This window comes from Gopherus evgoodei, chromosome 21 (assembly GCF_007399415.2).
Source record: "Gopherus evgoodei ecotype Sinaloan lineage chromosome 21, rGopEvg1_v1.p, whole genome shotgun sequence".
Classification (NCBI taxonomy): Eukaryota; Metazoa; Chordata; order Testudines; family Testudinidae; genus Gopherus; species Gopherus evgoodei.
This window is the reverse complement of record NC_044342.1, coordinates 9328389-9354926: the sequence shown is the minus strand read 5'-3', so window position 1 is coordinate 9354926 and position 26538 is coordinate 9328389. Positions and strand designations below refer to the sequence as shown.

Genomic DNA, 26538 nt, shown 5'->3' with positions numbered 1-26538 from the left:
TTTTCTATTGCAACTAAATATGTTAGACTATTAATGCACAGGGCAAATTTAAGAACATAAATGTGAACTGCAGTTGAAACTCTTTATGATGTTTACTATCAATTCAATCAAACAAATAGAGCCAGTCAGATTTATTTATTTTATTAGAAAATTTTGACTTTTCATAGAAATCCATAAAATCCCTAAATGTTGGGGTTCTTCTGAAAACTGAAAAATTCTAATCAAAATCCTCCACAAATTAAAAAAAATCAGTTTTTGGATTGATAGATAGATCGATAGATAGATAGATAGATAGATAGATAGATAGATAGATGAGACCTTGCATAAAAATTTCTTTAACTGAAAACCCAAATTTTCTTTAAAAAGAGTTAAAGCAGAACATTATTGACCAGGGTGGGAAGTACTAATATTGTCCAATGATACCATAATTTCAAACGCTTTCATTCTGTTACATCCATTTTTATTTCTGTTTCAAAGACATAACTGCAGGATGGCAGAACTAAATAAACAGCAGAGATGACACCCAGGGAATATGAGCTGTACCTAATAGACATGCTTGAACCTTGAAACTCGGAGTCCGGTTTGAATCAGGTAGTCGTAGCCTGTCTACCTGGACCCTGCCCAAGGACATGGAGGGCACATCATCAGCACAGCTGGGAGCGAGTTTCCCAACACATCTAGGCAGACTTCACCAGCTCTGTGTTAAACATTGAGGGGTAGATGGGGACAGCGCAGGCAGCAGCTCAGTCTCGCCACTTCAGTGGAAACCCGGCTGGACTCTGAGGCTTCGTAGTCAGCTGATGCCCACGCTACCTCTGGCATTTAGGATGCTCAGCGAGTCTGTCCTATTTCCCTAGAATGTGGGCACTGGGCTGTCTTGGAGTTCTAGTACTTTAGTTTTGTGCCCAAGTTTTTCCTCTGTTGTTTTACAGATTTGAGGGGCCATATTTGCTCGATCTGAGGGTTTGGGTTGTAATTTATTCCAGTCTTTAATGCATTTGATCAAGTGACTCCTTGGGCCACATCCTCAGATGGTGGAAAGTGATGCAGCCCCATGGCCTGTAAGGGCATTACACCAATTGATACTAGTGCGATAACACACCTGGGTTATGGTCTGTTTGCATGCAGCAGTTGTAGCCATGTTGGTCCCAGGTTATTAGAGAGCCAAGGTGGGTGAGGTAGTCTGTGTGGCTCGAAAGTTTGTCTCTCTCACCCACAGAAGTTGGTACAATAACCGATATTACATCACCCTCCTTGTCTCACCAGTGCTCTGATTGTCTGAGGTGAGGAGCACTCATTGCTCCTAGTCAATTGAAGTGACAAGTGCTGTGCACCTTTGATATTCAGATCATAGGGTATTACTCGGAAGGAAATAAGGGTAATTCCCTCTGTTGCTCTAATCTTGACCGTTGCCCTTCTCCTTCTCTCCACAGCCATCATACAATGTGCTGGGGAAGAAAATGTTCAACCGAACCACTGTGACCGAGTTCCTTCTGCTGGCGTTTTCTGATGTTAGGGAGCTGCAAATTTTGCACTTTGTGGTGTTTCTAATGATTTATCTGGCAGGCCTGATGGGGAATCTTCTCATCATCACAGCCATAGCCTTCGACCAACATCTTCACACTCCCTTGTACTTCTTCCTGGTGAATCTGGCCATCTTAGACCTTGGCTCCATCTCTGTCACCACCCCCAAACCCATGTCCAATTCCCTCATGAACACCAGGGTGATTTCTTATTCTGGATGTGTCGCCCAAGTCTTTCTCTTCATGTTCCTTGGTTCAGCTGATCTCGGCATCCTGACTGTCATGGCATATGATTGATATGTCGCCATTTGCCAACCACTGCACTATGAGAGAGTGATGAACAGGAGAGCTTGTGTCCAAATGGCAGCCAGTGTCTGGATCAGTGGTATTCTTTACTCTGCCCTGCACACTGGGAACACGTTTGTAATATCCTTCTGTGGAGGTAACAGAGTGGATCAGTTCTTCTGCGACATCCCCCAGCTACTCAAGCTTGCCTGCTCTGACTCAGACCTCAATGAAAGTGGTGTTATTGCCTTTAGTGCATGCTTAGTCTTAAGCTGCTTTGTTTTAATAGTTGTGTCATATGTTCAGATCTTCAAAACTGTGCTGAGAATTCCCTCTGAGCACGGCCGGCATAAGGCCTTCTCCACCTGCCTTCCTCACGTTACAGTTGTCTCTTTGTTTATTTTCTCTGGCATCTTTGCCTACCTGAAACCCAACTCCAGCTCAACATCACGTCTGGATCTCGTGGTAGATGTTTTCTATTCCGTGGTGCCTCCAATGATGAATCCGATCATCTACAGCATGAGGAACAAGGAGATCAAAGCTGCCATGAGGAAATTGATTGGACAGAGGTTATTCATGATCAATAAAATGTTCATCTTTCTCCTTTGATTTTAATTTCCTTCTGTGCTTCCAGGAGTGCTAGAACAATTTTTATAGTGGGGGTGCTGAGAGCCATTGAACCAAACTTTATAAACCCTGCATATAATAGAAACTACTTCAAGCCAGGGGGTACTGCAGCACCCCTCACACCCTTAGTTCCACCACCCATGTGTGTTTCTTTACAAATAAATAAACTGATGACATTTTTGTCTCCATGAGCATATGATTTGCCATCTCTTTATACACAAAGGGGAATTTGCATGGGGAAAATGAAAACATCACTCGAGTCAGTGGAGCTACCATAAATTTATACCAGTATGAATAATATCAGCATCTATTTGTCTGCCTGTGTATCTATCACAGGATTGTATACTGCCATCCATCACCATGCTATCTGAGCACCTCTGTATAATACCAGTACCCATATCAAAGTCCTTAGTGGACTTCATGGAGTCCCTGACTCTTCTTTTTGGGAGTACAAAATTGGATTGCACTATCAGTGCAATAACTGTTGTTTTTTTGCTTCTGTTTCTGATTTTTAGTTTATATTTTTGTTACCTAATCGGTAGGTGGGTTTATTTCTTTCATTGTTCCATTGTTTTTAAGGTGGGACTGACTAAGAAGATGGTAAGTGTTAATTGAGACAGCATTGTCAATGTTTTGTTACCTATTGGGGATGCCTCTTCTTCACCTCTTTGATGAGATTTTCTACACGAGCTTCAAATTTTCTTTCTACAATGATAAAGGTGTGACAAGTGTCTGCATGGTTGAGTTCCTATTGAAATAATTATATGAATAGAACTGGGTTATTACTGTGTTTTTAATGATGTGTTAGGGAACCAAGACCCTTAGGTAGACATCTTTTTATTATTGTAACCTAAATAAATAAATCTATGCTGTGTCATTCGTACTATGGTGGGAAAGGATTGTTTGTTTGTTTCAGAGCAAGCTGTGGAGTATTTCTATGCATATCCTCCAGGAGGCTCACTACTCCCTGAAATTGTTCTACTCTTTATCTCTGGATCAGAGATCACAGCTGGGGATCCCTGGCTTGAATGGGAGCTTCAGCTCTCCACTCTGCAGCCTGGAATTCCCAAGAACCCTGGCTCAAGACAGGGCTCTGAGGGCTTCCAGATTCCATGCCATGAAGCTGGGATCCTGGAATCCCAGTGTCCACAGCTCTGGGCTAACCTTGCCATGCAGACTGTCCTGGGCCAGGAACCCAAAGGCTTCCATATTCCCAGGCCAAATGGCTGCTTGGAATCAATGCTGAGAGGGGAAGCCTGGGGAGCCAGGGTTCCCAAGAGACTGGAAGCCCTGGGGTACCCAATCTGGGACAGTTGCATGGCTGGCCAGACCCAGAGTAGCAGTCCCTAAGCCCATTCCCTAGGCCCATTCCTGCAGCCATTGTTCAGACACCACTGCCAATGACTGCTGCCAGAACCATGATCAACGGCTGCTGAATCTGGCCCTGATATCCCAAATTCAGCCCTGAACAAGCACAGCTTCTCCAAGATGGAGCAACAGTAGGAGTTGAAAAACTATTTCAGATCCCTGCAATAGGCAGAGAAAGGGCTCTGGGTCCTCAGTGCAGGACACTGTGTCCCCAATCACATGGTCTTTGTCAGCAGGACTCTAGAGGCACAACACAAGACATGTTAGGCAGAGCTCTGTGCCCTCCAGGGGGGTTTGCTGAACAATGCCCCCCCACCGCAGGTGGAGCAGCCATTTCTAAGACGCTGCTTCCAAAATGCTTGAGTTCAATTATCCAACAGGTCACCAGACTTGGTGGACACTGACCTGAGGAACCTCCAGTGAGATCCTCAGTTTCCTGCCCCAGGTCAGGAGGTGGCAGTACTGGCTGGTTGTTGTTCAGCTTGGGCCTTAATTTATGGAAGGTTTATCTGGAGCATGGTCCAAGCACAGGACTTAGAACCAGAACAGAGTTTTTATCAGACTCCTCTCTACCCAGGGCTATAGGATGTTTAGCCCATTCCTGGACATGTGTGGTGCATCTCCTGTTGGCCATCTCTGTGATGTAGCTCCGTCACCTACACAGGGACATGGCACACTGAGGACCATCCAACAGCTCCCATTCTGTGGTCACCTCCAGGATTGATGATGAGCCGTAGACATGCCATAAAAGGAGAGGAGAGGGTGGTGGTCCTCAGGAGAAACTGTTGGAACTTCAGTCTCCAACCTCGCCCTATCCTCCCCTCCACACACAAAATCATCTTTCAAAAGACACCCCTAATCCCAACTAAACAAACTAAACTCTGACAGGCCAAATCCTCTGCTGATATAAATCTGTCGTAGCACAGTTGAAATCAAAGGGCCAGGCCATCATTTGGCATAATTAGCCCTAGGTACTCTGAAATCAGTGGAACTGTATTAATTTATACCAGCTCAGGAAATGATCGTTCTTTTTAGAGTTTGTCTCTGGCTACCTCTTAGTGATCAATTTCAAGCAGCCAGGGCAGCCTGGGCTGTGAGTTCCTCTGGTGGTGCATTCCAAGAGCTTCTGATCCAATGCAGGGGCAAAAAAACTCTCTTCCTCCAAAAGTAATTATGTGGCATAAATGAAAGAAGAGGCTATTCCAGGCCAGTGGAGCTTCTGGTGCTCTAAGCTATTGTAGGTCAACTGTCTGTGCTATAAATATATATTTGATTTGGCAAATATCTTGGGACACTCTTTGGGCCTCAGCCTTGCCTTGTTTTTAGACAAGGGTCCTTCCAGAAATGTTGCCATTGTGTAAGATCCAAGCTGGGTTGTGTTCTCCCTCTGTGGGGTCAGTTAGAGTATATTGTCAGGGTGGTTTGTTCAGAGGTGAGATCATTGCTGGGCTCACAACCCTGGAGACATCATTCGACTATTAGGCCCAGAGCAGGGACTTCCTGGGCTGTAGCCATGTCAAGCTGTACAGCGGGGAGGGACTTTCAGTCCCTGATCCTATTTAATCCTTCACCTCTCAGCCAAGCCTGCCCCAGGAGTGGAGCAGGAAGTGCTCATCTGTGGCATGGATCCCTGTCTACTTGGAACTGCAGAGAGACTCAGCAACCCAGAAATCCAGTGACAGAATATGAATATCAGTGCTGGATAATGCAATGATGGGTTTCTGAGAGAGATATATCGACAGTGGTCAATAATTTCTAGCACTGCAGGATCAAATGCTTTGCAAGCTGGGAAAATCTATCCAAAAACCAACACCGTAAGTTTGCTATTGTCTTTTTTTCTTCATTAGAAAATGTTGTCTTTTCATAGAAGTCCCCTAAATTTCCAAACTTTGGAATTTCTGCAACAGGAAACCAATCATTCTCTGCTGAAAACTGAAAAATTCCAACCAAAATCTCCCCCCCAAGAAAAAAAATCAGCTTTTGAATAGATAGATAGATAGATAGATAGATAGATAGATAGATAGATAGATAGATGAGACCTTGCATAAAAATTTGTTTAACTGAAAACCCAAATTTTCTTTAAAAAGAGTTAAATCAGAATATTATTGACCAGAGTGGGAAGTACTAATGTTGTCCAGTGATACCATAATTTTCAAAGATGTCATTCTGTTATATCCATTTTTATTTCTGTTTCAAAGACATAACTGCAGGATGACAGAACTGAATAAACAGCAGAGCTGATACCCAGGGAATATGAGCTGTACCTAACAGACATTCTTGAACCTTGAAACTCAGAGTCTGGGTTGAATCAAGCAGTGACAGGCTGTCTATCTGGACTTTGCCAAAGGACACTAAGGGTATATCTATACCACAGCTGGGGGCATGCTTCCAAACTCAGGTAGGCAGACTTTACTAGCTCATAGCGGAGCAGATGGGGCCAGCACATGGAGCGGCTCAGTCTAGTCACCTCAATACAAACTTGCCTTAACAGCATGGGTTCATAGTTGGATGGAGCCTGAGCTGGTGCCCAGGCTGCCCCTGGCTACATGGGTATGTTTTGTGAAGTAACTTGAGCAGAGCTAGCCCATGTCCATCTACTGGAGCTGGGAAGGTGTTCCCCTCTAGTGTGTAGATGGAACACCATGAGGTCAATGGGACAGGAATCCAAACCTCCTAGTCCATCAACATATCCTGTGTGCAACACTGCTGCCAGCTGAGCACAGAGTCTGTAAATGGGTTCACAGTGCAGATACATGATAAAACAAATCCCACCCCCACAGAGCTCATAAAAGAAAAATCAGAGAAAAGGAGGGAAAGGAAATGGAGACATGGGGAGAGGAAGTGACTGTCCCAAGGTTATACAGCAGGTCACTTGCAGAGACAAGAACAAAAGCCAAGTCTCCTGACTTCCTCTGACCCACACAGACCAGATATAAAGTCACAGAGGGAAACGACACAACTTAGCAGTAACTGTGCAATGCTACCAGCCCATCTTTACTCCGAGATGGAAGTGCTGCTGGGATTGGTGCCATTAATCAATTTGTAACCAAGTGGCAGGTCATCTATAAACAGAGGTTGGAGAGGAATTGTTACAGAGAAGCTAGCACTTAGGATGCTCAGCGAGTGTGTCACATTTCCCTAGAAAGTGGGAATTGGGCTGTCTTGGGGTTCTAGTACTTTAGTTTCATGCCAAAGTTTTTCCTCTGTTGCTTGACAGAGTTGAGGGGCCATATTTGCTCAATCTGTGGATTTATTTTGCAATTTGTTCCAGTCTTTAATGCATTTCTTCAAGTGACATCTTGGGCCAGATCCTCAGATGGTGCAAACTGATGTAGCCCCATGGATTTTATGGGAGTTATGCCAATTGACACCAGTGTGATAACACACCTGAGTAGTGGTCTGATTGTATGCAGTACTTGTAACCATGTTGATCCCAGAATATTAAATAGACAAGGTTGGTGAGGTAGTATGTGAGCCTTGAAAGTTTGTCACTCTCACTCATGGAAGCTGATACAATAATAGCTTATACCTCACTGACCTTCTCTCTCTAATGCTCTGATTGTCAACAGTGAGATCATGGGACAATTACTGAGAAGGGAATCAAGGGCATTCTCTCTGACAATCGAATCCTGAGTGTGGACCTTCTTCTTCCCTCCACAGCCATCAGATAACATGCTGAGGAAGAAAATGTCCAACTGAACCACCGTGACCGAGTTCCTTCTCCTGGGTTTCTCTGACATTTAGGAGCTACAGATTTTGCACTTTGTGGTGTTTCTAATGATTTATCTGGCAGGCCTGATGGAGAATCTTCTTATCATCACAGCCATAGCCCTCAACCACTATCTTCACACCCCCATGTACTTCTTCCTGGTGAATCTGGCCATCCTAGACCTTAGCTCCATCTCTGTCACCATCCCCAAATCCATGGTTAATTCCCTTATGAACACCAAGGTGATTTCTTATTCTGGATGTGTCGCCCAAATCTTTCTCTTCATGTTCCTTGGTTCAGCTGATCTCGGCATCCTGACTGCCATGGCATATGATCGATATGTCGCCATCTGCCAACCACTGCTCTATGAGAGAGTGATGAACAGGAGAGCTTGTGTCCAAATGGCAGCCAGTGTCTGGATCAATGGTATTCTTTACTCTGCCCTGCACACTGGAAACACATTTACATTATCCTTATGTGGAGGAAATGTGGTGGATCAGTTTTTCTGCGCCATCCCCCAGCTACTCAAGTTTGCCTGCTCTGACTCAGACCTCAGTGAAACTGAGGTTATTGTATTCAGTGCATGCTTAGCTTTAAGCTGCTTTGTTTTAATAATTGTGTCATAAGTTCAGATCTTCAGATCAGTGCTAAGAATCCCCAATGAGCAGGGCCGACAAAAAGCCTTCTCCACCTGCCTGCCTCACATCACTGTTGTCTCTTTGTTTGTTTCCACTGGCATCATTGCCTACCTGAAACCCAACTCCAGGCCCATATCACATCTGGATCTCGTGGTGGATGTTTTCTATTCCATGGTACCTCCAATGCTGAATCCAATCATCTACAGCCTGAGGAACAAGGAGATCAAAGTTGCCCTGAGGAAACTGATTGGATGGAGGTTATTTAAAACAAATAAAAATATCCTAACAGGAACAAACCTGACACTGTCAAGACCTTCATTGATTGACTTCAACCTTCCGGGACTTCTTCTGTACCTTTGGGCAAATCATTTGATCTCTTTCTTCCTCAGTTCCCCTTCTGTATTACAGGGGCAATGACATTTGTCTACTACACAAAGGTGTTGTGAGGACTAGGGTTGTGAAGTGCTCAGATACTCTGTTATGGAGGACATATAAGTACATAAAATTAAATGACTGAAAATCTTGGCCAACAATTCTATCTCATAGAACAGAGGTGTGCAAACTACAGCCTCTGGGCCACATCTGGCTTGCATGACTGTCTTTTCTGGCCCTTGAGTTCCCAGCTGGGGAAGCTAGCCCCTAACTCCTCCCTTATTGTCCTCCCTCCCCTGCAATGAGGATCCAAGGAACAGGGGGTGTTGGATGGGGAATTTATGAGGGGGGCAGTCAGGAGGCAAGAAGTGGGAGGGGGAGGGGGCTAAGCTTCTTGGGGATGCACAGGTTTCCCTACCCAGCCTTCCATACTATTTCACAACCCCAATGTCACCCTTGGGCCAAAAAGTTTGCCTATAATCAGGTTCTTTCATGTGGATCTTCTCCTGAAATTAAAATAAATATAATTTCAGATTGAAAGTTCGGAATCTCAAAGCTGCCTAAGGGCTTAAACATGCCTAAATCCCATGAAAATTAATGGAATTTGAGTATCCAGATAGCCAAGAAAGCTTGGAAGTATTTAGAAAGACAAAACACACAATTGGCCTGCAACACAAATCTGTTTGAAGTTTGCTTTCCTCTTTCAGCACAGGGACCTTCCCATTAACCTCTTGATGGAACTTTTCATCTCAGTGTTCCTCAGGGTGTAGATCATTGGGTTCAGCGTTGGAGTGATCATTGTGTAGAGCACAGACACTGCCTTGTCCACAGTGAATTTCTGGAAAGGCCGATCATAGAAGACACAAGGCCCAAAATGCAAACTCACCACTGTGATCTGAGCTGCGCAATTGGACAGGGCTTTGTTTCCCTTCCATGACATGTGTCCTTATCTTGACAAGGATGATGGTGTAGGATATGAGCAATGCAATGAAGACTCCTGTAGTGACCAGCCCACTGTTGGAGACCATCAGCAACTCCATTATGTACGTGTCTGTGCAGGCCAGTTTGATGACTTGGGGGACATCGCAGTCGAATCTATTTTGTATGTTGGGTCCACAGAAGGGCAGCTGCATGATCAGTGAAAGCTGGACAATGGAATGGACAAAGCCACCAGCCGCATGCACATACTTCTGTTCATGATAGACAGGTAGTGCAATAGCTTATAGATGGCCACATACCCATCAGCTGCTTTCAATACTAGGAAGAAGACCACAATGCCCCTGATGAAGTGTAAGAAGAACATTTGGGTCAGACACTCATTGAATGAGATGATTTGGCACTGGTACAGGTGGTCCTTTAGCATCTCGGGGCAGTCACTGAGGACTCACTGAGGTCCAGGAAAGCCACGTTGGCCAACAGGATGTACATGAGCATGTGCAGGTGAGGGTCAGAGATCATGGTGATGATGATGGTGAGGTTCTCAAGACATGTAGTCCTGTAGACTAGGAGGAAGACCAGAAAAAGGACAAAATAAATTCTGTCACAAGTTGTGAAGTTCTCCTGTTCCATTTAGGATCCTTAAAATATACCTCCAGGGATGACATAAATGAGAATGATGAACTCCTTGAGGTTCTTACTGTTAATTACTGGTAACCACTCACAACCTTATTAAAGTTTTTGTTTTGTGCATTATTTTGCTTAGAAATTACATTTCTGATTGAGAAAACACACAAAAAAATAGTATGTACCTGCAGTGGAAAAGAGTAGATGCTTAATTAGGTATCTAGGACGCCCTATTTGTGTTGGTTCATATGCTAGGTGAGTGTATAAACTATTGGGCGGTAGTGTCCCAGGCCCATTGTCTTTCATAATGGCAAGTCATAGTGATTCTTAGTATTTGTGGCAGAAAGCTGGTGAGAATGATTCTATAGCCTGGTGGTTAAAGTAGTCATGGGCATACTCAAATCAAATCCTTGCTCCAGTCTACCTTTAATTATTTACACAAAATAGTGGAGTATTAAGAGTAGAGATTGATTAAACCCCTTATCCCAATATCCCATAAAACAGGGGATGCTCCTCTCTTATGGAAGATCTAAATTCAAATTCTTTCTCTGTATTAGGCAAAAAGGGAAACCAAACCCAGTTGTCACTCCCCACAGGTAAGTCTGCAAACCACTAAGCTACAACTTATAACAGAGGCACCACCTCCCCTGAAATGTTTGGAAATTTTTGATCCACCACCAAATTCTGAAAAATATGTTCACTTGCTTTTTAGTATTACTATTTTTAAATTACTGGTAACAACTGTCAATCTTAACTGCAGCTTGGCAAGGTTTGCATTTCTTGTTGTCATTATTTCCTTTAGGACTTCCCATCTTTCCCCAAACATTGTGAAGTTGACCGCTCCTGCAAACTCAGGAAGGAGACATAAACCTGTGCACTTTAAGAAGTTACACATTGCTGCATTCCTTTCACCTTTCTCTCTGGTGTTGGTCAAAGGCAGGGAACTCTACTAAAAGTATAATCATCAGATGATTCCTATATTCTATCTGTATGTAAGTTCAACAGTGCTAGGAGGTTTGTGTGCGTAGAAACACTAGCACTGAATCTAGAAGCATTTATATAACTTATGGCACATAGAAGGGGTGAGGATCTTGTAATTACCCTCTGTCCATTTCACTAATCAGAAATTATTGATGCATGTCTTTATTTGTGTATACTATGTTTCCTAGTCAGAGTCAACACAACCCCTGTCCAATAAAGAGTAAAGCACAGTGGAGCGCATGAACCCTGATAAATAAATCCCCTATTTATGGATGAGTGAGACTGTGTCTACACTACAAGCTATGCCACTGCAGTGTAGATGCTTACTACAGTCACAGAAAGGGATTTTCCATCACTGTAGTAAATCTACCCTCTTGAGACTTGGTACCGATATTGATAGAAGAATTCTTCCATCAACCACACTGTGGCTAGAGAGCAGGTTGGGTAGATCTAACTATGTCGCAGAGAGCAAGACATTTTCACAGCTCTGAATGATGTAGCTAGGCTGACATCCATTTTAGGTGTATAGCAGACTAAGACTCCCCCAGAATGCATGTTTCATTATTTCAGAATGAAGCCAGAGGTGGATGGTTAAGGTTGTTTGGTTATTTTGAACTGAGCATTTCCATTCTTTCAAATATTGGTTTTCTTTTTAAGTTCAGTCTTAACACTGAATTTCCCTGAATCTCTATGTACCTTTATCCACTATGACTTCCATCTGTCAATGACTTTTTTCTTCCTTTCCTTAGGAATTAATGCTGGGACTTACAGAAGAGCTAGATTGTTAAAGTTCTTTAGGTGCCTAGTAGGATTTTCAAAAGAGCCTAGGTGTCTAATATACAATGAAATTGTTGTATTTTATGGACCTAGAGTGGGATTCATGAAGATATTTAGATGCATTTTCAGAAGTGCCTAATGGCCAAGTTTTTAAAAGTACTTAGGCATCGAAAAACGCAGATAGGTGCCTAGTGGAACTTTCAGAAACACCTAAACAGATTAGGCATCTAATTCTTTTTTAAATCAATGGAAGTTAGGCATGTATAAATTTTAGGCACTTTTGAAAATCCCACTAAATCCCACTAGGTGCATAAATATTTTGAAAATCTGGCCCTTTTAAATTTTTGAAAATCCCACTTTAGGTCTGATGGAAGGGACTGAGAGCCAGGGTCTGATAACAGACCTGATTCTGTGAAATCAGGATCACGGAATCTGAGAATGTTTTCATCAATATTTTTAAATGTATGATTAAAAATTGCAAAAGATAAAGTTTGAAATTTCAAAAGTTTTAATGAAACTGCTGTTAGGTTTCTTGGCCAGGTCCAAAGCAAAAATATCATCTCCTAAAGCCACATATGAACGGCCAGATTTTTTTCTGAACTCTTCAGTCTAAGAGATAACGGTATATCATTCCCCTCTATTTGACATTGGTGAGGCCTCACCTGGAGAACTGTGCCCAGTTTTGGGGCCCACACTACAGGAAGGTTGTGGAAAAATTAGAAAAAGTCCAACGGAGGGCAACAAAAATTGTTAGAGGGCTGGGGCCCATGACTTAGGAGGAGAGGCTGAGGGAACTGCAATTTTTTATTCTGTAGAAGAGAAGAATAAGGGGGGGATTTGATTGCTGCTTTCAGCTACCTGAAAGCAGATTTCAAAGACGATGAATCTAGACTGTTTTCAGTGGTAGCAGATGATGAACAAGGAGTAATGGTTTCCAGTTGCAGTGGGAGAGATTTAGATTAGATATTAGGAAAAACTTTTTCAGTAGTAGGGCGGTGAAGCACTGGAATGTGTTACTGATGGAGGTGGTGGAATCTCCTTCTTTAGAGTTTTTTAAGGTTAGGCTTGCCAAAGCCCTGGCTGGAATGATTTAATTGGGGTTGGTCCTGCTTTGAGCAGGGGGTTGGACTAGATGATCTCCTGAGGTCCCTTCCAACCCTCATATTCTATGATCATTTCGAGGGGGTTTTCCAAGTGAGCCATAGGTTTGCTTTCCACTATGACCAAAGAGTAGAAAAGAGGTTTCTGTGTAGTTGAGTTCTCCTTGAAATTATGTCAGACTGAAGGGATATTACTGTATTATTGACTATATGCTGAAGTGCCTAGAGTCTTTATCATCATAATCATCATTCTTCTTCTTCTTCTTCTTCTTCTTCTTCTTCTTCTTCTTCCTATTATTATTATTATTATCTAATTAAAAATTAAAAAAATAACTAAAAGTTGTGTCATTCGTACTAGATTGGAAGAGGCTATTTTGATGAGGAAGGTTTCCTGTTGTTTCCCAAAGTATATCTGACTTGCAATAATGAGGCCAAATCTGCATCCCATTGAAGTCACTCGGGATTAGCCTTCCACTTCAAAGACAGCAGGATTTGGCCAATGGCTTGGAAACAAAAAGACCCATTTTTTCTCTAATGTCACCCTAGCGAAAGTCAGTGTGACAGAGATGTAAGGGTAAAATTTCCCATGTTAGTTATACTAGCAGCAAAGCAGAGAAGTTCCATTGACATCACCAATTTAATGCCAAAGAAGGTTTGGCCAAAGACTCAGGGCTAAACTCAGTATTGCTATACACATTGATGTATGTGACTTTGATAGCGAGGCTTAGAAGGATCAGATTTTTATTGATAAATGTTGATAAGTTAGTAAGAGGACCAAAACAAATTCACTGTGGCTAAACAGCAAAGTAATATAAGTACTGTACTTAGAGACAAAAAGTCACCCTTTAAACAGTGGAAGTTAAATCCTAATGTGGAAAATCATAAGGAAAATAAAGCTCTGCAAGTCAAGTGTAAAAGTATAATTAGGTACGCCAAAGAAGAGAACAAGAGTACTTCACAGTTTGAACTCATGGCACAGAGATGGGTGCATAGCTACTGCCGCTTAGGAAAGTGGATTAACTACAGTCAGTGTAGAAGCATCTTCACTTAAGCACTACAGGCGTGCAGCTGCATCAGGTCACCTATGCCGATGCATAGTTTTAAGTGTTGACTTGCACTTAGGTACCTGTTAGAGGGTGTGGCTTAGCACACACCTGTCTGGTCAGTGTTTCCTGCAGTTTAGTTAGGTGCCTCCCTACAAAGCATACTGGCTTCTCTGGATCCCATTTTTCATTGTCTGTCTCTCCCTGTTCACTGTACAGGAGGCTGGACACCTAACTCACAGTTTGCAAATCACAGTGATTTTCTGGGTACCCAAAGGTTAAGTTCTGAGATGTTCAGGGTTGCAACACAAAATGTTCAACTTTCTAAATGTATTTGGGTGCCTTGTGGGATTTTCAAAAGCTGCTAGGTGCCCAACACCCATGAAAACTATGAATTTTAGGTACCTCAGTTCTTTTACAAATCTTTTTGGCATCTAAAAACCTTTGAAATTGTGGCACTCAAATCCTTTTGTGAATCTATCCTTGAATGTCTGAAATCCCCTAAGAGGCTTTGAACATACACCTTTCCAATATTGAGGGTTTTGGAAACTTCATCTGGTTTTTACCAATGGTTCCTTTCTTAGTAATGGGCTGAACATAGTTTCCAGTTTCAAATGCACTTGCTTTTTGGGCATTCAAAATTTAGGACAGGAAAGTGTAGGGGAGAATTTCCTGACATAAGTGATGGAGAAACAAAGTAGGGGCAGAGTTCTTCTTGACCTGCTGCTCAGAAACAGGGAAGAATTGGTAGGGGAAGCAAAAGTACATAGGAACCTGGGAGGCAGTGACCATGAGATGGTCAAGTTCAGGACCCTGACACAAGGAAGAAAGGAGAGCAGCAAGGTATGGAGCCTGGACTTCAGAAAAGTAGACTTTGATTCCCTCAGGGAACTGATGGGCAGGATCCCCTGGGAAAATAACATAAGGAGGAAAGGAGTCCAGGGGAGCTGGTTGTATTTTATAGAATCCTGATTGAGGTTGCAGGAACAAACCATCCTAATGAGTAGAAAGAATAGTAAATATGGCAGGCAAGCAGCCTGGCTTAACAGTGAAATCCTTGCTGATCTTCTACACAAAAATGAAGCTTACAAGAAGTGGAAGCTTGGACAAATGATCAGGGAGGAGAATAAAAATATTGTTCAGGCATACAGGAGGGAAATCAAGAAGGCCAAATCACACTTGGAGTTGCAGCTAGCAAGGGATGTTAAGAGTAAGAAGAAGAGTTTCTTCAGGTATGTTAGCAACGAGAAGATGACCAGGGAAAGTGTGGGTCCCTTACTGAACGGGGAAGGCAACCTAGTGAGAGAGGATGTGGAAAAAGCTAATATACTCAGTTCTTTTTTTCCTCTGTCTTCATGAACAAGGTCAGCTCCCAGACTGCTGCACTGGGCAGCACAGTATGGAGAGGAGGTGACCGGCCCTTTGCGGAGAAATAAGAGGTTCAGGACAATTTAAGAAAGCTGCATGAGCACATAGGGCCAGATGTGCTGCATCCAAGGGTGCTGAAGAAGTTAGCGGACGTGACTGTAGAACCATTGGCCATTATCTTTGAAAACTTGATCTGGGGAACTACAGATCAGTCAGTGTCACCTCAGTCCCTTGAAAAATCATGGAGCAAGTCCTCAAGGAATCAATTCTGAAGCACTTAGAGGACAGGAAAGTGATCAGGAACAGTCAGCATGGATTCACCAAGGGCAAGTCATGCCTGACTAACCTAACTGCCTTCTATGAGGGGATAACTGTGTCTATGAATGAGGGGAAAGCAGTGGATGTGTTATTCCTTGACTTCAGCAAAACTTTTAATATGGTCTCCCACAGTATTCTTGCCAGCAAGTTAAAGAAGCATGGAATGGATGGAAGGACTATAAGGTGAATAGAAAGCTGGGTAGATTGTCGGGTTCAACGGGTAGTGATCAATGGCTCCTTGTCTAATTGGCAGCCCTGGATACCCCTGTCATAAACAGATAGCTAAGGGTTAATGTCTCTTTCACCTGAAACACCTGACCAGAGAACCAATCAGGAAGCCGGATTTTTTCAACTTTGGGTGGAGGGAATTGTGTGTCTGGGGTCTTTGTTTTCTGGCTGCCTGCTTCCTCTGAGCTTTGGAGAAGTAGTTCTGTTTTCTAATCTTCTGTTTCTAAGTGTAAGGACAAAGAGATCAGATAGTAAGTTATATGGTTTCTTTTCTTTGGTATTTGCATGAATATAAGTGCTGGAGTGCTTTGATTTGTATTCTTTTTGAATAAGGCTGTTTATTCAATATTCTTTTAAGCAATTAGTCCTGTATTGTATCACCTTAATACAGAGAGACCATTTGTATTTTTTCTTTCTTTTTTATATAAAGTTTTCTTTTAAGACCTGTTGGAGTTTTTCTTTACTTCAGGGAAATTGAGTCTGTACTCACCAGGGAATTGGTGGGAGGAAGAAATTAGGGGAGATCGGTGTGTGTTGAATTGGCTAGCCTGATTTTGCATTCCCTCTGGGGGAATAGGAAAGTCCTTTTTGTTTCCAGGACCGGGAACGGAGAGGGGGATTCACTCTGTTTGGATTCACAGAGCTTGTGTCTGTGTATCTCTCCAGGAGCACTTGGAGGGGGGAAGGGAAAAAGGATTATTTCCCTTTGTTGTGAGACTCAAGGGATTTGGGTCTTGGGGTCCCCAGGGAAGGTTTTTCAGGGGGACCAGAGTGCCCCAAAACACTCTAATTTTTTGGGTGGTGGCAGCAAGTACCAGGTCCAAGCTGGTAACTAAGCTTGGAGGTTTTCATGCTAACCCCCATATTTTGGACGCTAAGGTCCAAATCTGGGACTAAGGTTATGACATGAGTGGCAGCCGGTGGGAGATAGACAGAATCCAGAAGCCAGTAGGAATATTATATTTTTCTTTTCTCTGCTAAGGGCTTTTTAGCAGAGAGAAACAGTTTGGTTTTAAAAGGGAACCAGAGAGAATTTTTTTTTCTGCTCTCTCTGGCAGTTTGTGGCTTGCATGTTAAGCAAGAAGTCGTTAAGGACTATTAACAGTCTTTTGTCACACAATAGCACTCCCATTGTGAGTCATACCAGCACTATATAAATGCAAATAAAGTGGTTTTTCAGGTTTACTTAACATTGAAGATTAGCTAAAGGCACTGTTGCTAGGCAGACTTCAGGAGGCAACAGAGAGCCTGCAGTTCAGAGGATAAACAACGGAGGGCACCCCAACACAAGAAAACAGGAATCATGACTTCTAAGGCAAAAATGGAGGCCGAAGCACAAGTCAGAGAAGCTGAACACAGGCGACAACTAGAAATAAAACAAAAAGAGATGGAGCTGAAAGAAAAGGAAGAAAGCATCAAACTGGCAGCCTTCCAAAGAGAACAGGCAGCCCAAGAGGCAGCACACAAAAGAAAACTAGAAGAAGAAGAGGTGGCCTACCGAAGGAAACAAGCAGAAGATGAGTTGGCCCACAGAAGGAAGCAAGAAGAAGAAGAGGCGGCCCACCGCCGAGACATGGAAAAACAACAAAAAGAAATGGAAAAACAACAAAAAGAAATGGAAAAACAACAAAAAGAAAATGAAGAGAAGGAAAAACAGAGAAAACATGAACTGGACTTGGCAAAAGCTGGGCTGCATGTGCCAGCCAACCCTAACAACCCGGCGCCAACTATTGCTCCACAGCACAGGAAATTTCCCACCTACAAGGCAGGTGATGACACCGAGGCCTTCTTGGAAAATTTTGAAAGAGCCTGTCTTGGGTACAGCATCCCCGAAGACCAGTACATGGTAGAATTAAGGCCACAGCTCAGTGGACCTTTAGCAGAGGTGGCAGCTGAAATGCCTAAGCAGCAAATGAATGACTATAAACTTTTTCAAACCAAGGCCAGATACAGGATGGGGATAACCCCAGATCATGCCCGTCGGCACTTCAGAACCCAAAAGTGGAAACCAGAGGTGTCATTTCCCAAACACGCCTACTACATTGCAAAAAACTATGAGGCCTGGATAACAGGAAACAACATTCAAACCTTGGAAGAACTGAACCTCCTCATACAAATGGAGCAGTTCTTGGATGGTGTTCCTGAAGACATCACACGGTACATACAAGATGGAAATCCCAAAGATATCGCTGAGGCGGGGGAGATTGGAGCCAAATGGATGGAACTGGCAGAAAGCAAGAAAGCTACTGTCAGGGGGAACGATTACCCCAGGGGGCACACAGACCATAAACCCTACAACCGAGGACAGCCAAAGACCCCACATACCACCTAAGTAAAGCCACAGATACCCTACCCTTCAACCTCACCAGTCTCCAGTAACTCACCTCGGCCCAGTGACCCATCAGATGGAAGATGCTTTAAGTGTAATGCACCGGGACATATCAAGGCCAACTGTCCCAAGAACACCATGCGAGTGCAATTCATTACACCACCATCACACCAAAGATCCCCAGGCCCGGATGCCTCTCAAATAACCTTGGAGCGAAGGGAAAATTTGAGAGTGGGCGGAAAGAAGGTTACTGCGTGGAGAGACACGGGGGCACAAGTGTCTGCTATCCACCAATCCTTCGTAGACCCCAAATTCATCAACCCAAAGGCCAAAGTTACAATTTACCCCTTCATGTCACAAGCTGTAGACTTGCCTACCGCTGAACTGCCTGTCCAGTACAAAGGCTGGTCAGGAATGTGGACTTTTGCAGTCTATGACAATTATCCTATCCCCATGCTACTGGGGGAAGACTTGGCCAACCAGGTGAGGCGGGCCAAGAGAGTGGGAATGGTTACCCGTAGCCAAACCAGGCAAGCTTCCAGACCCATTCCTGTTCCTGAGCCGTCCACAGAGGCCCCATCTGTGATACCAGAGACCCAGACAGAGGTAGTGGACCCAGATTCCATGCCTACCACTGAAACAGCCACAGCATCTCCAGTCCCAGGCCCGGAACTGGAACAGCAACCAGCACCAGCAAGTGCAACCACATCTTCAAACTCAACGCCAGAGGGCGCCAGCGAGCCAGAACTGGCAGAAGCACAAGACAGCCATACCCAAAAGGCTCAGCCAGAGCCTGAAATACCCTCAGGTGCACCAGCGGAGAGCGGTTCACCAGCAACGGAAACAACCCCATCACCTACATCGCTTCCAGAGGGACCAAGCCCAAGTCCACAGTCTGAGGAAGAACTGGTGACCCCAGCCTCAAGGGAACAGTTCCAGGCTGAGCAGGAAGCAGATGACAGCCTTCAGAAAGCGTGGGCGGCGGCACGGAGCATCCCACCGCCTCTCAGCTCTTCTAATCGATCCCGGTTTGTTATAGACCAAGGACTTTTATACAAGGAAATTCTTTCTGGTGGACACCGGGAAGAATGGCAGCCGCAAAAACAGTTGGTGGTTCCAACTAAGTACCGGGGGAAGCTCTTAAGCTTAGCCCATGATCATCCCAGTGGCCATGCTGGGGTGAACAGAACCAAGGACCGGTTGGGAAAGTCCTTCCACTGGGAGGGGATGGGCAAGGATGTTGCCAAGTATGTCCGGTCTTGTGAGGTATGCCAAAGAGTGGGTAAGCCTCAAGACCAGGTCAAGGCCCCTCTCCAGCCACTCCCCATAATTGAGGTCCCATTTCAGCGAGTAGCTGTGGATATTCTGGGCCCTTTCCCAAAAAAGACGCCCAGAGGAAAGCAGTACGTACTGACTTTAGTGGACTTTGCTACCCGATGGCCAGAAGCAGTAGCTCTAGGCAACACCAGGGCTAACACTGTGTGCCTGGTCCTAACAGACATCTTTGCCAGGGTAGGTTGGCCCTCTGACATCCTTACAGATTCACGGTCTAATTTCCTGGCAGGGACCATGGAAAAACTGTGGAAAACTCATGGGGTGAATCACTTGGTTGCCACCCCGTACCACCATCAAACCAATGGCCTGGTGGAAAGGTTCAATGGAACTTTGGGGGCCATGATATGAAAATTCATCAACGAATTCTCCAATAATTGGGACCTAGTGTTGCAGCAGTTGCTGTTTGCCTACAGGGCTGTACCACATCCCAGTTTAGGGTTTTCACCTTTTGAACTTGTGTATGGTCACGAGGTTAAGGGGCCATTACAGTTGGTGAAGCAGCAATGGGAGGGGTTTACGCCTTCTCCGGGAACTAACATTCTGGACTTTGTAAGCAATCTACAAAACACCCTCCAACACTCTTTGGCCCTTGCTAGAGAGAACCTAAAGGATGCTCAGGAAGAGCAAAAGGCCTGGTATGACAGACATGCCAGAGAACGTTCCTTCAAGGTAGGAGACCAGGTTATGGTCTTGAAGGCGCAACAGGCCCATAAGATGGAAACATCATGGGAAGGGCCATTCACGGTCCAAGAGCGCCTGGGAAATGTAAACTACCTCATAGCATTTCCCAATTCCCCACTAAAGCCTAAAGTGTACCATGTTAATTCTCTCAAGCCTTTCTATTCCAGAGACTTACAGGTTTGTCAGTTTACAGTCCAGGGAGATGATGCTGAGTGGCCTGACTGTGTCTACTACGACGGGAAAAAAGACGGTGGCGTGGAAGAGGTGAACCTCTCAACCACCCTGGAACATCTGCAGCGGCGACAAATCAAGGAGCTGTGCACTAGCTTCGCCCCATTGTTCTCAGCCACCCCAGGACGGACTGAACGGGCATACCACTCCATTGATACAGGTAATGCTCACCCAATCAGAACCCACCCTACCGGGTGTCTCCTCATGCCCAAGCTGCTATAGAACGGGAGATCCAGAACATGCTACAGATGGGTATAATCCACTCATCTACCAGTGCATGGGCATCTCCAGTGGTTCTGGTACCCAAACCAGATGGGGAAATACGCTTTTGCGTGGACTACCGTAAGCTAAATGCTGTAACTCGTCCGGACAACTATCCAATGCCACGTACCGATGAGCTATTGGAGAAGTTGGGACGTGCCCAGTTCATCTCTACAATAGACTTAACCAAGGGGTACTGGCAAGTACCGCTAGATGAACCTGCCAAGGAGAGGTCAGCATTCGTCACCCATGCGGGGGTGTATGAATTCAATGTCCTTCCTTTCGGCCTTCGAAATGCACCCACCACCTTCCAGAGGCTGGTAGATGGTCTACTAGCTGGACTGGGAGAATTTGCAGTTGCCTACCTCGATGATGTGGCCATTTTTTCAGACTCCTGGCCCGAACACCTACTCCACCTGGAAAAGGTCTTTGAGCGCATCAGGCAGGCAGGACTAATTGTTAAAGCCAAAAAGTGTCAAATAGGCCAAAACAGAGTGACTTACCTGGGGCACCAGGTGGGTCGAGGAACCATAAACCCCCTACAGGCCAAAGGGGATGCTATCCAAAAGTGGCCTGTCCCAAGGTCAAAGAAACAGGTCCAATCCTTCTTAGGCTTGGCCGGATACTACAGGCGATTTGTACCACACTACAGCCAAATCGCTGCCCCATTGACCGACCTGACCAAAAAGACCCAGCCAAATGCCATTAAGTGGACTAATGAGTGTCAAAAGGCCTTTACCCAGCTTAAGGCGATGCTCATGTCTGACCCTGTGCTCAGGGCCCCGGACTTTGACAAGCCATTCCTAGTAACCACAGATGCATCTGAGCGTGGTATAGGAGCAGTGCTCATGCAGGAAGCAACAGATCACAACTTCCATCCTGTCGTGTTTCTCAGCAAGAAACTGTCTTAGAGGGAAAGTCACTGGTCAGTCAGTGAAAAGGAGTGCTATGCCATTGTGTACGCCCTGGAAAAGCTACGCCCATATGTTTGGGGATGGCGGTTCAAACTACAAACTGACCATGCTGCACTAAAGTGGCTTCATACTGCCAAGGGGAACAACAAGAAACTTCTTCGTTGGAGTTTAGCTCTCCAAGATTTTGATTTTGAAATTCAACACATCACAGAAGCTTCTAACAAAGTTGCTGATGCACTCTCCCGTGAGAGTTTCCCAGAATCCAGTAGTTAAAAAGTGTTCTTACAATGTAAAAGTCTGTTAGTTATATACTTAATAGTATATGTAAAGGTGCATGTGTTGTATTAATCTGTTTATTTTCAAGTTCTAGAAGGAAATTGCCGCCAGTGAGCTTCCCCACTGTCTGCAATTTGGGGGGCGTGTCATAAACAGATAGCTAAGGGTTAATGTCTCTTTCACCTGAAACACCTGACCAGAGAACCAATCAGGAAGCCGGATTTTTTCAACTTTGGGTGGAGGGAATTGTGTGTCTGGGGTCTTTGTTTTCTGGCTGCCTGCTTCCTCTGAGCTTTGGAGAAGTAGTTCTGTTTTCTAATCTTCTGTTTCTAAGTGTAAGGACAAAGAGATCAGATAGTAAGTTATATGGTTTCTTTTCTTTGGTATTTGCATGAATATAAGTACTGGAGTGCTTTGATTTGTATTCTTTTTGAATAAGGCTGTTTATTCAATATTCTTTTAAGCAATTAGTCCTGTATTGTATCACCTTAATACAGAGAGACCATTTGTATTTTTTCTTTCTTTTTTATATAAAGTTTTCTTTTAAGACCTGTTGGAGTTTTTCTTTACTTCAGGGAAATTGAGTCTGTACTCACCAGGGAATTGGTGGGAGGAAGAAATTAGGGGAGATCGGTGTGTGTTGAATTGGCTAGCCTGATTTTGCATTCCCTCTGGGGGAATAGGAAAGTCCTTTTTGTTTCCAGGACCGGGAACGGAGAGGGGGATTCACTCTGTTTGGATTCACAGAGCTTGTGTCTGTGTATCTCTCCAGGAGCACCTGGAGGGGGGAAGGGAAAAAGGATTATTTCCCTTTGTTGTGAGACTCAAGGGATTTGGGTCTTGGGGTCCCCAGGGAAGGTTTTTCAGGGGGACCAGAGTGCCCCAAAACACTCTAATTTTTTGGGTGGTGGCAGCAAGTACCAGGTCCAAGCTGGTAACTAAGCTTGGAGGTTTTCATGCTAACCCCCATATTTTGGACGCTAAGGTCCAAATCTGGGACTAAGGTTATGACAACCCCTCCATTTTGTCTTCAGCTGACTAAAGAGAGAGCCTCCTCACTGCCCAAGATACGTGGAAGCAACTGGAACAAAGGGCAGTGACTTCAAGGAGTGTGAGTGATTGCTGGACCCAGGCTAAAAGTTAGTCTATAAAAGGTAGCATTCTGGAACTGGTGAGGTTTATATCTGTATTCAGTTTGATTAGACAAAGATTTGCACATTTTATTTTATTTTGCTCTGTGACTTACTGTGACTTTGCTCTGTCTGTTATTACAGGGAACCACTTAAATCTTACTTTCTGTATTTAATAAAATCAGAGTATGTATTAATACCTGGGGGAGGAAACAACTGTGCATATCTCTCTGTCAGTGTTATAGATGGCTAACAATTTATGAAACTGATTTACTTACGTTTAGACCACCATTGGGAGTTGGATGTCTGAGTGTTAAAGATAGGAACAATTATGTTAGCTACTTTCAGGTAAACCTCTAGCTTTGGAGCAAGTAATTCAGCCCCTGGGTCTTTGTTGGGGCAGATGGGAGTCTCTGGCTCCGGCAGGACAGGATACTGGGTCCCCGAGCTGACAGGGAAGGCAGGGGTAAAAGTAGTCTTGGCAGTTTCCAAGGGTGTTTCTGTGATCCAACCCATCACAACTATGAACTAGACCAACTGAGTAGATTTGTTTTTAAGAAAATTCATTGTATCTAATCAGGCAAAGAAAGAGAGTATGTTATAATGTATTAATTTAAAATGGCTCAAAGCTCCCAGGCAGTGCATGTAATGAAGTTCTTGTAAAAGAGTAATGGAGTAAGAAAGATTCAAAGACATAACAAGAAATAATGAATAGTCACAGGAAAACATTGAGTTGGACATCAACAGTCACAGACAGAAAAAAAGGCATGATATATTGGCATTGATTTTTCATGATCTATCTACCTATCTATCTATCTATTAGTCTATATGATTATTTTATCTATTGTATATGTAATACACACAACCATGCACACGCAGGGTTTAATAAATATTAATTAATAATAATAACAGCAACCAGCTTTGGAGAGCTAGACATATTTGGATACTTGTGTGGTTGAGAGTCGAATGGCTCTATACAGAGCTACACATTGAAGTGAATGGCTGTATCCCAATTGTTATGATTAAAAGGTTAGTTCAACCTCTTCTCCCTGCTCTGGTCTCTAACTTCAAGCCTTTTGGTCTAAGCTTTGTGGCTATCCCTGTCTTAGGGTGGAATCATGTGATTCTCCATCTCTCAAACTGGGTCCCAACCATGATTTCTCCAACTGTGTTTGGTATCTGCAGTTCTTCCCACAGGAGGAGTGACCAGTAGTATGTTGAGTGACTAGAACGTCTTCACCATGCAAAGTGTGATTTATTTACCACAGTAGGAACAGAGCATAACATAAGAGAAAATATGAGCACTTCCAGATGGAGCACTGCAGTAGTTTGGTGGAATCAAAGTTTGGCCTTATTTTTCAGACTTAGTTTGTCTTTAGGAACCATTTTAATACCTTTCTCTTCCAAATACCTTTCCACCATAGGAAGAATAAAACAGTATTTATTTATTTTAATAAATTTAAATAAATAACAATAATACTGTTATTATTAATAATGTATTAGGGCACCTAGAGCCTTATATAACATTTGTAAGGCTCTAGGAGCCCTAATACATTATACACAACACAATAAAAACCCATCAGCATTATAATCATCACTTGAACAGACACTTGCAGAAACTATTTTTCAATTCTACATCAATGGGGAAAGCAAAACTTCAAGTCTCTCAGAAAACCCCCTCAAGGTGATTCTGACATTGACACATTGAATAGATGACAAAATAAATGGATACCACCATTTAGTAAAACATACTCCACCCTCCCAAACTCCTCACTCCCCCCAAAAAGCCACCTGAAACAAAGAAACAAGTGAACGAATAAATCAACAAAATCAAACAAAATGAAAAAGAAACAAGCAAACACACAAGCCAAAACTCTCATATCCCAGGTTATAGGTGTCAGAAACCCTATAAATCCTTATGACAGATAGGTAGGTGCATATGTAGATAGATTCTGATCTTACGTACACTGATGTAATCTTATTCTAATTCATTTGACTTCAGTGAAGCTAGTCCAGATTTTATGATTTCATCAACAGATTGCACCCTATGCTCTCAGAGAGACAATTTTGTCATCAGTTGATTATAGCTACAAAGAAACTCAGAATGAAATCACAGTCAAGTTGCAGGGATGGACATTTTAATTCTTGGTGAATAACCTCCAGACAATCAATTCCTTCAATGCAGCTTTGATCTCCTTGTTCCTCATGCTATAGATGATCGGATTCATCACTGGAGGCACCAGGGAATAGAGAACACCCACCACAAGGTTCAGACCTGATGCTGAGCTGGAGGTGGGTTTCAGGTAGGCAAAGATGGCAGTGAAAAGCAACAAAGAGACCGCAGTGATGCGAGGAAGGCAGGTGGAGAAGGCTTTATGCTGGCCCTGCTCAGACGGGATTCTCAGCACAGTTTAGAAGATCTGAACATAATACACAATTATAAAAACAAAGCAGTTTAAACCTAAAAACACATCAAAGGCAATAGCCCCAGTTTCACTGAGGTATGAGTCAAAGCAGGTGAGCTTGAGTAGTTGGGGGATTTCACAGAAGAACTGGTTGATGACATTGGACTGGCAGAAGGGTAACCTGAAGGTGTTTCCACTCACATCAGGGCAGAGAGGACAATACTAGTAATCTAGGCACTGGTTGCCATTTGGACACAATCTCTCCTGTTCATCACTGTTCATCATAGTGCAGTGGTTGGTAGATGGTGACATATCGGTCGTATGCCATGATGGTGAGTAAGGCAAGATCAGCTGCAGCAAAAAAGAAAAAGAGAAAGACTTGGATGACACATTCAGGATAAGAAATCACCCTGGTGTTCATGAGGGAGTTGGCCATGAATTTGGGGATGGTAGCTGAGATGGAGCTGAGGTCTAGGATGGACAGATTCACCAGGAAGAAGAACATGGGGGTTTGAAGATGGGAGTTGAGGGCCACAGCTGTGATGATGAGATGATTCCCCATCAAGGCTGACAGGTAAATCACTAGAAACACCACAAAGTGCAGAATCTGCAGCTCCCGAACATCAGAGAATTCCAGGAGAAGGAACTTGGTCTGGGTGGTTTGGCTGGACATTTTCTTTCTCAGTTCATTGTGTGATGGCTGTGGAGGGAAGGACAAAGACAATGGGGGAATTACTGTGACAGAGGGAGTGGCCTGATTTCCTGCAACAATATGATGTGAGTGTCAAGAATGCACAGTACTCGTCACTGCTATTAACTACGAGTGGTGAATTATCACATGAATGTATGTTATCACACCTCCCTTAAAGTCAATGGATCTTCATCAGTTTGCCCCATTTGAAGATCTGGCTCATGATGTACTGTAATAAAATGCTGTGTGAAGGATGGAGCAAAGTCCAATCCCAATGCAACAATTCTAGCAAAGATGGATTCCCTACTGCTACGAAGAGCAGGGTCTGTACTTGGGCAAGAAACTAAAATGCTAAAATGTCAATGCTGCCTGATATCCTCTTTTC

The 26538-nt window shown here is 43.8% G+C and overlaps 4 pseudogenes; 2 read left to right on the top strand and 2 right to left on the bottom strand.

Moving 5' to 3' along the window:
* Nucleotides 1-1460: 1460 nt before the first annotated feature.
* Nucleotides 1461-2417, top strand: LOC115637999 (annotated as a pseudogene).
* Nucleotides 2418-7601: 5184 nt separating this feature from the next.
* LOC115637998 lies at nt 7602-8567 on the top strand (annotated as a pseudogene).
* A 658-nt stretch (nt 8568-9225) lies between these two features.
* LOC115637997 lies at nt 9226-10091 on the bottom strand (annotated as a pseudogene).
* Nucleotides 10092-25195: 15104 nt separating this feature from the next.
* Nucleotides 25196-26135, bottom strand: LOC115638331 (annotated as a pseudogene).
* Nucleotides 26136-26538: the final 403 nt, after the last annotated feature.